At 49.4% G+C, this 12,500-nt stretch overlaps 1 long non-coding RNA gene across 3 annotated transcripts in view; it reads left to right on the top strand.

The window, feature by feature from the left end:
• The window catches only part of LOC125907768 (uncharacterized), an 80,332-nt gene that overhangs the window by 26,187 nt on the left and 41,645 nt on the right, over positions 1 to 12,500 (top strand). The window lies entirely within an intron of this gene.

Below are 12,500 nucleotides of genomic sequence, written 5' to 3'. Positions count from 1 at the left end.
TCGGATGCATTGCACACGGCTAGCGGATCTCTCTGCACTGCGTCGGGTGTCCCAACGTATGTCTGGAGACATTGCTATGCCGGTACGGCACTCTGCGCACTCTTTCTTGTCCTCTTCGAGCGACGGGCCTCTAAGCGGGGTTGTATGCCGGTACGACACATCGACTGGTACATTGCACGCACTAACGATCGCTCTGCACTGCATGGAACTCATTCGTAACCACCGTGACGGGAGACTTTGCTAGTACGCACGATACTCTGCGCATGTGTACATGTTTTACAACCCAGCCAACTTGAGCACCTAGGGGAAGTTGTGATGCCATCTGAACACCCACCGACTGATGCATTGAACGGCTAAAGTTGACCTTCAATCCGAACTGGCACTCTGCGGCGTGGAGGCAGTTGCGCGACCACTCCTATCCCAAACCAACAAAGCAAGGTGTATCCTACGTGCTCGGTACAAGCACACCACGACGGGACACATTGAACGGTTCAGCGATCTCTCTGCACTAGTGGAAGAACTCCAACGTGATACGGGAGACTTTGCTACAGCGGCTTCTCTGCACTTCTGGGCTACCACCTTGTGACGGGAGACATTGCTAGCGGTCACTCTGCACTAGTGATGGTACACCACCGTGATACGGGAGACATTGCTAACGGCCACTCTGCACAGGTGCCAATACCACCTTGTGACGGGAAACATTGCTAGGAACCGATCGGCATCTCTGCGCGATTACTTGACGCACACCCAACTAAGTCAACTGTTGGACTTTTTCGTAATCACGGCGGGACACATTGAACGAGCTCTAACGGATCTCTGCACGCATGGAACATGGTGGCGGGAATCATTGCTAGAACCGAACGGCGCCTCTGCGCGATGTACAAACAAGCTCAACAGGAACCTCGTATCGGCTGCCGAGCCGGAGCTCGAACAACTTGGACTTTCACCTCTAATTTATATCAACTCACCACTCCCCGAGGGATCCGCAGAATTGCTTCTGGGTCCCGTATCGTTATTTGCGATTCGTGTTTGCATTACACTACATTGAACTATTCCAACTTGTTTATCCGCATGGCGAACATTTGCTGCATTGAACATTAAAGTTCCACTTCGCTCTCCCCTACGTGGGTCTGAGCTTCACTCTCAGGGAAAAAATATGCCACATTGGTTAGGGAAACCCGGTTTCATCACGCTATGTGCCCTGCACCACCAGCTTAGCGTGAATGCTTCGAGTTTCCCTAAGAAGTTCGATTGGTCTTGCAGAGTTTAAAGACAACGAAGCTTAGTTTCAAGCAATGATTTAATATACGCGTATTAAAAACCCTTAACTGTTACAACTTTTATGCTTGAAACCATCGCAACGAAGTCTTTGGGTCCGTAGACCCGTGATGTACTGCTCCAGGAAACGTTTTGAAAGAGTGGAAACTCAAAATCATAGGTTAAGATCATCGGCAGAACCCACCAGACACCACTTTTGCTTCATAAGTTCGGCCTATAGTCATATGACGATTTTCATCGGGGAGGGGACGTATGACCCAAACGGGGGCTTATATGACCCACGGACACTGCAAACCATGCTCCTACGACTAAATAGAGGTTAAAACTACGATTTGGTGAAATCTTCATTTTTGACCTCGGAGCAAGGTACCTTCCCTATAGTAGGCAATGAGTAAATGATCATAATCCCAGGAGGGCAAAAAATGGGAACCCGAGAGGAAAGCGCTGTTGGCGCGCCTAAGCTAGTGGCCCGTAGAGTAAAAAGGGTACCCCCAACAAAGTTGTCGTTTCACGTTCTGGTTTCACTTTTCATCATCTAGGGTGCGTTCCTGACACGTTTTGAGGGGTTTTAGCAAAAAAAAATTTTTCGACTACTCGAGCTCTCTGGCCCGTTCGGTGCACATTTTTGAAAAAAGCTAGGGAGCTGCCCCTAGGTTCGGGGTGTCACAAAATGTTGAAAAGTGGTCGAAAAACCACTATCCAGAATCGGATGTAGAATCGTTAGACGAACTTAAAATTGTTCTACGACACCCATCTGCGACGTTTAGTATTCGAGATATGGCCCGTCCTAGGTCTGACCGAGCAATTTTTGTTCCGCGCACTGTGTGCACCGTACACTTTGATGTTTGTATGAAAAAGTACCCTACCTAGGGACGCGTAGAGCAAATTTGTACCCCCGGGCATGTTGTCGATTGACATTCTGGTTGCACTTTTCATCATCTAGGGTGCGTTCCTGACACGTTTTGAGGGGTTTTAGCAAAAAAAAAAATTTTCGACTACTCGAGCTCTCTGGCCCGTTCGGTGCACATTTTTGAAAAAAGCTAGGGAGCTGCCCCTAGGTTCGGGGTGTCACAAAATGTTGAAAAGTGGTCGAAAAACCACTATCCAGAATCGGATGTAGAATCGTTAGACGAACTTAAAATTGTTCTACGACACCCATCTGCGACGTTTAGTATTCGAGATATAGCACTTTGTAGGTCTGACCGAGCAATTTTGTACTGAAATGTATGGTGAACATGTAATTCATTAAATAACATTGACTTGCATCGTGCCCTACTTCATCGGCACAGCTGTTATTGACTATCTTTAGTGGAAATGGATTGAGTTTGACCATTTTAAGCCCATTTCCTATGCCGTGCACCAACATTGTGTACCGATCAGGGAAAGTACGCTACGTACGCGTTCATGGATGTCGATGTTGGTACAAGTTGCCTTTCGGGATAGCCGTGCACCAAAACTGTGTACCGATCAGGGAAAGTACAAGACGGAGGGTGCAGCTCGAGCGTACGCGTTCATAGATGTCGATGTTGGTACACTTGCACCAAAATTGTGTACCAATCAGGGAAAGTACAACACGGAGGGCGCAGCCCGGGCGTACGCAATCATGGATGTCCATGTTGATACAATCTACGTGTACGTACCTAGTTTTTGTAGGAAAAGTTGCAATTAAGTGCTTGCATGCTTAAAATGCTCATCTCAACCGGTCACCTTTTGGCCTGCCCTTTTATAACAGAAACCTAGAAAGATACTCGAGATTTTTGTGTTTTTCCATTCGCCCGGGACGACGAAATGAGCTATGTGCACATCGTGCAGAAAATTGTCTTCGCCACGCATGTTTTTGTCCATCCACTCATATAATCACCCGCATTTGTGTTCAACACGGACGGCGCAGCCCGAGCGAACGCGTTAATGTTTATGTTTGTACACACTGCTTGTACGATTCTAGGATTTGGTAATTGCGTCACAGTGCCCGACCGTCGCGGACACCATTCTTGGACAGAAGTCCTAGTACGTAGAGTACTTTCCCTAGGTATGTGCTCGTTCGTGACTATCGTTGCGTGCTTACGGACACGCTTGGGTATGTTTACCATACAAGGTTTACTAGGGAAACCTGGGAAGGACGCTTGCCCTCCCGTCGCGGACACCATTCTTGGAAAGAAGTCCTAGTACGTAGCGTTCCTTATTTTACTTGATCAGTTTGTAATGCATTCGCTTTGTTCCATCGACTTCTGCTACTGCTCACTAAGGGGTGTTCGTTTGCGATGTGTACGATAAGCAACTGTCTATCGTAACCAGCAGTTAATCAACACTTTTTACCCAAGTCATAGCAACATAGAGTACTTTTCCTAATCGGTACACAATTTTGGTGCACCTCTAACCTCGCCGGCACTTTATCGTTACGTTTTGTGCACAACCTAGGGACGTGGTGTAAGTTTCATGATTTTTATGTTTGATTTGGTTTATTATGATTGAAAAATACGCTACGTCCCAGAAATTGGAGCTCGACTACTTCCTCCATGTGGCGAAAAAAGTTACTGGGCAACGCCTAGCTTATGCCCCATTTGTACTTCAATTTTCATTATCAGGTTTGAAAAATACGCTAAGTCCCAGAAATCTGAACTCGAATACTTTTGCCACGTGGCGCCAAAAGCTACTGAGAAACGCCTAGCCTTTTACCCATTTATAATTTAGTTTTCGTTATAAGTTTTGAACAATACGCAAAGTTCCAAGAATCTGAACTCGAGTACTTTTTACATGTGCCGCCAAAAGCTACTGAGCAACGCCTAGGTTGATACATTTTTGGTACATGGAGTGTATGCATGCAGGCGTACTGCCGTGCTAGACCGGAAAATCGATCTTGCTACTAGAACGTAAAGTAATTCCCCTAGATAGGTGCTTTTGCATGCCTCTGATCGACGACCATGCAACGTGCGACACGCGTAGCTAGGCTTCCCCAAACAAATTTCCTAGAATAGCACCAAATTGCACACTTTCAGGGGTATATTTTGGTACCGTGTACCGTGCATGGTACAAGTATCAGTAGCTCGTGCAATTTATTTTGCATCGTGTTGCGGTTGCTGGTGCGTCGGGATAGGAGTGTTTCGAGACTTTCGCCAAGCGTTGGTGCCATTTGGTGGATAATTAATGTTCTAGCCACAATAAACGTGCCACATAATGCCAATAAGGAAAAAGCCGATTTCTAGGAACTTCCAGTCAGAATGTTTGCCATCAGCGCTTTCCTGTCGAGTTCAGGATCTGGGACTTAGCGTTTTTTTTCCACGATCCAATCCAACGACCAGATCGTGAATAAACAATACATACAACAGTGCATCCCTTTAAAGTAGGAAAAAGCCGAATTCTAGGGAGCTCCAGTCCAAAAGGTTGTCATCAGCGCTCTCCTCTCGAGTTCAAGATTTGGGACTTAGCGTTTTTTTCGCGATCCAGCCAAAAGACCAGATCGTGAAATAAACAATTAATATAACTGTACTAGTACATCCCTTCAACTGAAGCAAGTGCACCATACATGACCCGTACGCCAATCATCCATGCACATGACACGTCAACTAAGTCAACACATGACACAACTTGGACAACTGACGGGTAAGTAGGTCATCTCGTACACGACGACACATCGACCAAACCAGGTCAACACGTCACATGCACAAGACATCCTACTACCAAGGCCGACCACCTCGACACACAACGTGTTAACCGAACATGGTCTACAACACCATCATGTGCAAGGCAACCGGCCCAAACGGATCAACTTATACAACTTGTAACGAGCATGTGTGTAAGCTTACTGGTTTGGTCGGCACGTTTCTCACATCAAGACAATCAAGTCCAGAAGGAGGCACGCCGACAAGCTCACTAGTGTTACGTGTTCCGCTCCATACCGTGTCAAGTCACTCGTCTGACACGGAAGTAGCCAGCTCTTGTCCACTAGTGTTAAGGAACGGTCTCCAGACCAAGTCAAGTCACTCGTCTGACAAGGAAAGAGCACGCACCAAGCTTCACCAGAGCACGGTACCACGGTCCCCAGACCAAGATGGTTCGTTATGCCATCGAGGAAGGGGCACGCGATCCCTTGCTACACTCAACTAAGTACACTCTTGCTCTCACAAAAGTATCCCCTGTGTCGACGTGGTCCCCAGACCAAGACGAGCTTGCGCACATCGAGGAAGGGGCACACGGACAAACCACCAAGCATGGGTCGCCTGAGAGGATCGATGCGAACGCATCTCTACAACTCGCAGCTCCCAGCCTGAAGTCCCGTCGTTTGCGGGCGGTTGATAGGTGTCGAAACTAGGTATATCCACGTTGGGCAGAGCTCAAGCCAACGGCGTTCCCAGTTACGGTACTAACACGTGCAGCGAACTCCACTCGTTGCGGCCTAGGTATAGCGGGATGAGACGCCGGGCTGCAGACGCAGACTCCAACGGATCTCAGAGGGTTGTTAGGCCCGCTAGCTTCCGAACACCTAATGGGTTTGAGAAGCGCTATCAGCTCGGATTGGCTACGACCTTAGAGGCGTTCAGGCATAATCCAGCGGACGTAGCGTCATACCAAAGTCCGGTCGGACTAGTATTGAGCCAGTGGTCCGTACCTGTGGTTCCTCTCGTACTGCACAGGAATTCCGTTAAGATAGCGACTATAAGCACACACCAGTAGGGTAAAACTAACCTGTCTCACGACGGTCTAAACCCAGCTCACGTTCCCTTGAAAGGGTGAACAATCCTACGCTTGGTGAATTTTGCTTCACAATGATAGGAAGAGCCGACATCGAAGGATCAAAAAGCCACGTCGCTATGAACGCTTGGCGGCCACAAGCCAGTTATCCCTGTGAGTGTCAAACGTGAGGTCGTACTGTACCGACACGTTGTGTTTGGGCTCCGAAAAAAGGACTTAAAAACAGTGCAAAATCGTCGTTAATCGACTTTAATAGTGTGAAAAACGTGCTCAGGGCACCTGATTTACCCTTTAAGAGCGTTATCAAGTGTTTTTAAGGCGAAAATTCAACAAAAATCGTGCATTTGTGTTTGATGCCTATGAACCCCCCACCATGTGTTTGTGTGACATGGTGTAAAAGCAGAAAATCGAAAAAAGTGCCCAAAAAGTGCCAGAATTGCACGATTTTAGTGTAAACAGTGCATCTGAGCACGAAAAAAGGTGTTAAGAAGTGATCCGCGCATGAAAAAACCACAAAATTGTGAAAAAAAAAAGTTTTGCGTCATCCAGCCCATACTGGGCCAAGTAATCGCCGGATCTGTGTTTTCAGCGATATAATTTGCCCAGATTCTCGCCGGGTGTGGTTTTTAAGGCCATCGGGCGGCCAAAGAACGTTCATCCAGTGAAAACCGATCGAAAATCGGCCGTTTTGTGACCGAAAAAAGTGAAGTAATATTTAATATTATTCGGTGAACAAATTTACGAAAATTCGGTTCCAGGTGAAATTGGGTGAAATTGGGTGGGTTGACTGTACGGCCCCTGACGGCCCCTGAGTTAAGGTGCCGTTACACGAGTAACCATAGTTTAGGTGACCATCGACGTGCGGAAAATTTTTGTGACATCGGCCTATTGCGAATGCTCACCGTGTGTTTGTGTGACGTGGTGCAAAAGAAGAAATTCGAAAAAAGTGCCCAAAATGTGCCTGAGTTGCACTATTTTAGTGTAAACAGTGCATCTGAGCACGAAAAAAGGTGTTAAGAAGTGATCCGCGCATGAAAAAACCACAAAATTGTGAAAATAGTTTTGCGTCATCCAGCCCATACTGGGCCAAGTAATCGCCGGATCTCTGTTTGCAGGGATATAATTTGCCCAGATTCTCGCCGGGTGTGGTTTTAAAGGCCATCGGGTGGCCAAAGAACGTTCATCCAGTGAAAACCGATCGAAAATCGGCCGTTTGTGACCGAAAAAAAGTGAAATAATATTTAATATTATTCGGTGAACAAATTTACGAAAATTCGGTTCCAGGTGAAATTGGGTGGGTTGACTGTACGGCCCCTGACGGCCCCTGAGTTAGGCATCGGTTGTCAAACGGCCTGACAGCTCGGACGGACCGATCGTTAAGGTGCCGTTACACGAGTAACCATAGTTTAGGTGACCATCGACGGGCGGAAAATGTTTGTGACATCGGCCTATTGCGAATGCTCACCGTGTGTTTGTGTGACGTGGTGCTAAAGAAGAAATTCGAAAAGTGCGCAAAATGTGCCTGAGTTGCACTATTTTAGTGTAAACAGTGCATCTGAGCACGAAAAAAGGTGTAAAGAAGTGATCCGCGCATGAAAAAACCACAAAATTGTGAAAAAAGTTTTGCGTCATCCAGCCCATACTAGGCCAAGGTTTCGCCGGATCTCTGTTTTCAGCGATATAATTTGCCCAGATTCTCGCCGGGTGCGGTTTTTAAGGCCAGCGGGTGGCCAAAGAACGTTCATCCAGTGAAAACCGATCGAAAATCGCCCGTTCTGTGACCGAAAAAATGAAATAATATTTAATATTATTCGGGGAACAAATTTATGAAAATTCGGTTCCGGGTGAAATTGGGTGGGTTGACTGTACGGCCCCTGACGGACCGATTGTTAAGGTGCCGTTACACGAGTAACCATAGTTTAGGTGACCATCGACGTGCAGAAAATTTCTGTTTTTTTGTGACATCTGCCAATTGCGAATACTCACCGTGTGCGTGTGCGACGTGGTGCAAAAACAGAAATTCGAAAAAAGTGTCCAAAATGTGCCTGAGTTGCACTATTTTAGTGTAAACAGTGTATCTGAGCACGAAAAAAAGTTGTGACATCAGTTTGACAGCTAAGCAGAGGAATTTCAAAGTGGCATAACTTCGGCACCCGCCAAGCTACCCCGACGGGAAAGTGTTGCCTGTGGAAGCGGTATCGAAATCTTTCAGGGCAGGGTGAAATATTTCACTTTGGAAATATTTCACATTTTGATTTTTTTTTTTTTTTTTTTTTTTTTTTTTTTTTTTTTTTTTTTTTTTTTTTTTCCAAAAAAAAAAAAAAAAAAAAAAGGGAAAAAGCAAAAAAAAGAAGGAAGGAAGGAAGAGAAGGGGAAAAAAAAGAAGGAGAAAAAGGGAAGAGGGAGGAAGGAAAAAAAAAAGAAAAAAGGAAAAAAGGGGGAAGAAGAAGAGAAAAAGGAAAGGGAAGAAAAAAAAGAAAAAAAAAAAAAAACCATCTTCCATGTGCGCGGGCGTCAGGCAGAGTGCGTCGGGCTGCCATCAAACCCTCAAGTAGGTGCGCGTTTGTGAAAGCGGCCCTGAAATCTTTCAGGGAGGGTGAAATATTTCACTTTTGAAATATTTCAAAATTTGAAATTTTTCAACATTTCAAAAATCCGTTCTCCATCGGTTTTCTTGACGAACCTAAAACCGGGGGTCGGTTTCTGACGCCTCGTTGGCGAGAGTGCGGGCGTTAGGCATAGTGCGTCGGGCTGCCAACAAACCCTCAAGTAGGTGCGCGCAACGTTGAAACCAACATGTCGGGGCTGGGCGGTGATGCCCATCCCCAAGGGAGCTCGGGACGAGTACTTCGCCCGAGGGCTCGATCGGTGTCCCTCAACCGGGTCGACGCATTAAAAGTGTCTGACTCAACACCGGTGGAGCCACCACCCACCGCAGGCATCGTCTACTTGAGTGATGATGAAGAAGAATTGAACTGCACGATCCTCGCGGGCCCGTCGGGATTAGCAGTTCCACCAATGGGGAAGGTGCCATTGGTAGTGCTGGACAAGTTGCCCAGCCAGAGTCAACAGCGCGAGGAGATGACGGTACCGGCCACCTCAACACCAAAGGCTGGTAAGTGTTCTTCTGCTGAACCATCTCTCTCAGAGATGAACGAGAGCTTGAAGCTCCTGGCCATGCAGGTTGCTCAGCTCTCAAAGGAGCTTAGCCTCTGCCGTAAGGAGCTCCAGGGAAGTTTGATGAAAAATGCGGCGCTTGAACGGGAGCTCGAAACGTACAGGATGGGCGCCCGTTCGGTCATCGAGCTGCAGCAGCAAGCAGCAGCAGCCCCAAGGATGACAGCCCAGGGAGCCCACAGCTCTCGCAACCGTCGCGGTCGCCAAGGACCACAGCAGCAGGAGCAGCGGCAGCAGCAGCAACAGCATCAGCAGCGGGAACAGCAGCAGCAGCAGCAGCAGCAGCAGCAGCAGCAGCAGCAACAACAACAGCAGCAGCGGAACCAGCAGCGTGAATGGCAGCAGCAGCAGCAGCAGCAGCAGCGGCAACAGCAACAGCAGCAGGAGCAGCAAGAATTATGGACGACGGTAGTGCGCCGCCGTCAAAATACACAGCAGCAGCAGCAGTCTAACCAACCGCAGCAACAACAACAGCAGACTGGGCGGTATCAGCCGCCGCAAATGAGGCAGCAGCTACAGCAGCAACAGCAGCAACGACAGCCACAGCGATATGTGGTCGCAGGCTTGTCGCAACAGCAGCAGCAGCAGCATCAACAGCAGCAGCAGAAGCGTAAGCGTCCTAAGCCCGAACTGATAGAGATCTCTCCTGGTCAGAACGAGACTTTCGAGAGCGTCTCCTTGAAAATCCGTAAAGCCGTTGACGATAATGGCACACATAAGGAGTTAAAGGATTTCATCATCATGGGCCGGCGCACAGATAAGGCGTTGCTACGACTGACGCTTGCTAGATCCGCAAACGCGACCTTAATTCTCCAGCAGATCCGAACGATCATCGGCGAGGCTGGAACTTGTCGACACGTGACGGAAATGGCGGCCTTGGTAGTAAACGACATCGACCCCCTAGCCAAGGAGGAAGAGCTTACAGCTCTCCTTGAAAACAAGATCGAGGGTGGGGCAGGCATCGTCTCAACGAGCATTAGGACAATGCCGGATGGCACCCAGCGGGCACGCGTCCGTCTGCCAGCCAAGGCCGCCAAAGCGCTGGATGGTACGAAGCTTCGCTTGGGCTTCTGCATTTCCAGAGTGAAGATGGCTCCTGCAACACCCAAAGAGCATCTTCGCTGCTACCGATGCCTTGAGCACGGCCACAACGCCCGCGATTGTCGGTCACCTGTAGACCGACAAAATGTTTGCATCCGTTGCGGACAGGAAGGTCACAAGGCTGGTACATGCATGGAAGAAATACGCTGCGGCAAATGCGATGGCCCCCATGTTATCGGGGACCGGACATGCGATCGGTCGGCCATCCAATGACGCAGCTAAAAGTCCTCCAAGTGAACCTGGGTGGAGGCAGGATCGCCCAAGATCTGGTCCTGCAAACCGCCCGACAAATGGAAGTGGACGTGCTGGTTCTTTCCCACACGTATCGACCACCCGAGAACAACCCAAGATGGGCAGTTGATGCCTCCAAAAAGGTGGCAGTCGTGGCCACAGGACGATACCCTCTACAAGGACAATGGAGCAGTGATGTTCCAGGCCTTATAGCTGCCAAGGTGGGTGGCATCACCTTCCTAAGCTGCTACGCGCCACCCAGCCTGTCGCGGGAAGGATTTGCGGAATTCGTTGAAGCAATTGAATTGGAAGCCCAATCCCACCCTCAGGTAGTAGTTGCCGGAGACTTTAACGCTTGGCATGAGGAGTGGGGAAGCCGACGCAGCAATGAGCGTGGGGAAGTACTGCTCGAGGCGTCCCAGCAATTGGGCCTGCTGCTGATGAATCGAGGGAATGTGGCAACCTTTGTTGGAAACGGTGTGGCGACTGCCAGCGTTGTCGACGTGACCTTCGCCAGCTCGTCCATAGCTCAGCCGAGCACTTGGTTGGTAAGAAACACGGACACGCGATCTGACCATAGGTATATCACCTATTCGGTAGGCCCAGCGTCAGCAGACCAGCAGCGTAACCAAGGACAGTCACGTCAACGGGGCCAGCGAGAGCGTTTTCAACATGCAGGCACGCGATTTAAGACGAAACAGTTCTCGAAAGAGAATTTCCTGGCCACGCTACATGGCGAGGGATTCCGAGAGAAGGCAGTCAATCACCAGGGAATGATCTCGGCAATGATATCGGCCTGCGAGAAAACCATGCAAAGGATGACGTCGTCTTTCCCCGACCCTCATCGGGACGTTTACTGGTGGACGCCACTGATTGCTCTGCTTAGGCAGAACTGCGAGCAGACGAGAGATCGCATGCAGCAGACAAGTGATCTCCAGAACCGAAGTCTGGCTGCAGCCCAATACAGAACAGCTAAAGCTGAGCTGGATAGAGCTATACGTGCCAGCAAAAAGGCTGCCTTCCAGGAATTGATCGATGCTGCGGAGGAAAACGTTTTCGGAGCCGGGTACTTAGTAGTCCTCTCCCGTCTTCGCGGTGGAAGGGCCCCACCCGAGACGGAGAGAGCGAGGCTTGAAAGCATCGTTACAGAGCTTTTCCCGCAACATCCGCCCTTCAACTGGCCCAGCATCAGTTCCGAGGAAGAACAGGAACAGCCTGCAGACCAGCAGACTCCATGGACCCAAGTCACGATCCCGGAACTCCGTCTGATAGCTAGCACCATGCCGAACAAAAAAGCGCCGGGCCTTGACGGAATTCCGAACGCCGCTGTCAAGGCTGCAATCCTTGCGTACACGGACGTTTTCCAGGCGTTGTACCAAAGCTGTCTGGAAACGGCTACATTTCCAGCACCATGGAAACGACAGCGGTTGGTACTGCTCCCCAAGCCGGGGAAACCACCGGGTAGCAGCGGGTCATACCGACCTTTGTGCATGCTGGATGCCTTAGGGAAAGTGCTGGAGAAGCTCATTCTAAACAGACTTCACAACCACCTGGAAGATCCTGCTGCGGTGAGGCTGTCAGACAGGCAGCATGGCTTCCGGAGGGGGCGATCTACAATTGGTGCCATTCGAACAGTGATCGAGGCTGGTCAGAGCGCGATGAGATTCCGCCGCACGAACGGGCGGGATAACAGGTTCCTGCTGGTCGTGTCAATGGATGTCAAGAATGCCTTCAATACGGCAAGCTGGCAGGCCATCGCCACTGCACTGCAGATGAAAGGAGTACCTGCTGGTCTGCAAAGAATCGTGAGGAGCTACTTCGAGAACCGAGAGTTGGTCTTCGAGACATCCGACGGCCCAGTAACTCGGTCCATCACGGCTGGTGTTCCACAGGGTTCGATTCTTGGCCCCACCCTGTGGAACACCATGTACGATGGAGTTCTGGACGTCGCCCTTCCGCAGGACTGCGAGATGGTGGCGTATGCTGACGACTTGGTGCTGCTGATTCCGGGCATCGACGTAAAT

This window comes from Anopheles coluzzii, assembly GCF_943734685.1.
Source record: "Anopheles coluzzii chromosome X unlocalized genomic scaffold, AcolN3 X_unloc_19, whole genome shotgun sequence".
Classification (NCBI taxonomy): domain Eukaryota; kingdom Metazoa; phylum Arthropoda; class Insecta; order Diptera; family Culicidae; genus Anopheles; species Anopheles coluzzii.
Note: the sequence above shows the minus strand (reverse complement) of the source record. Positions and strands in the feature narration are given on the sequence as shown.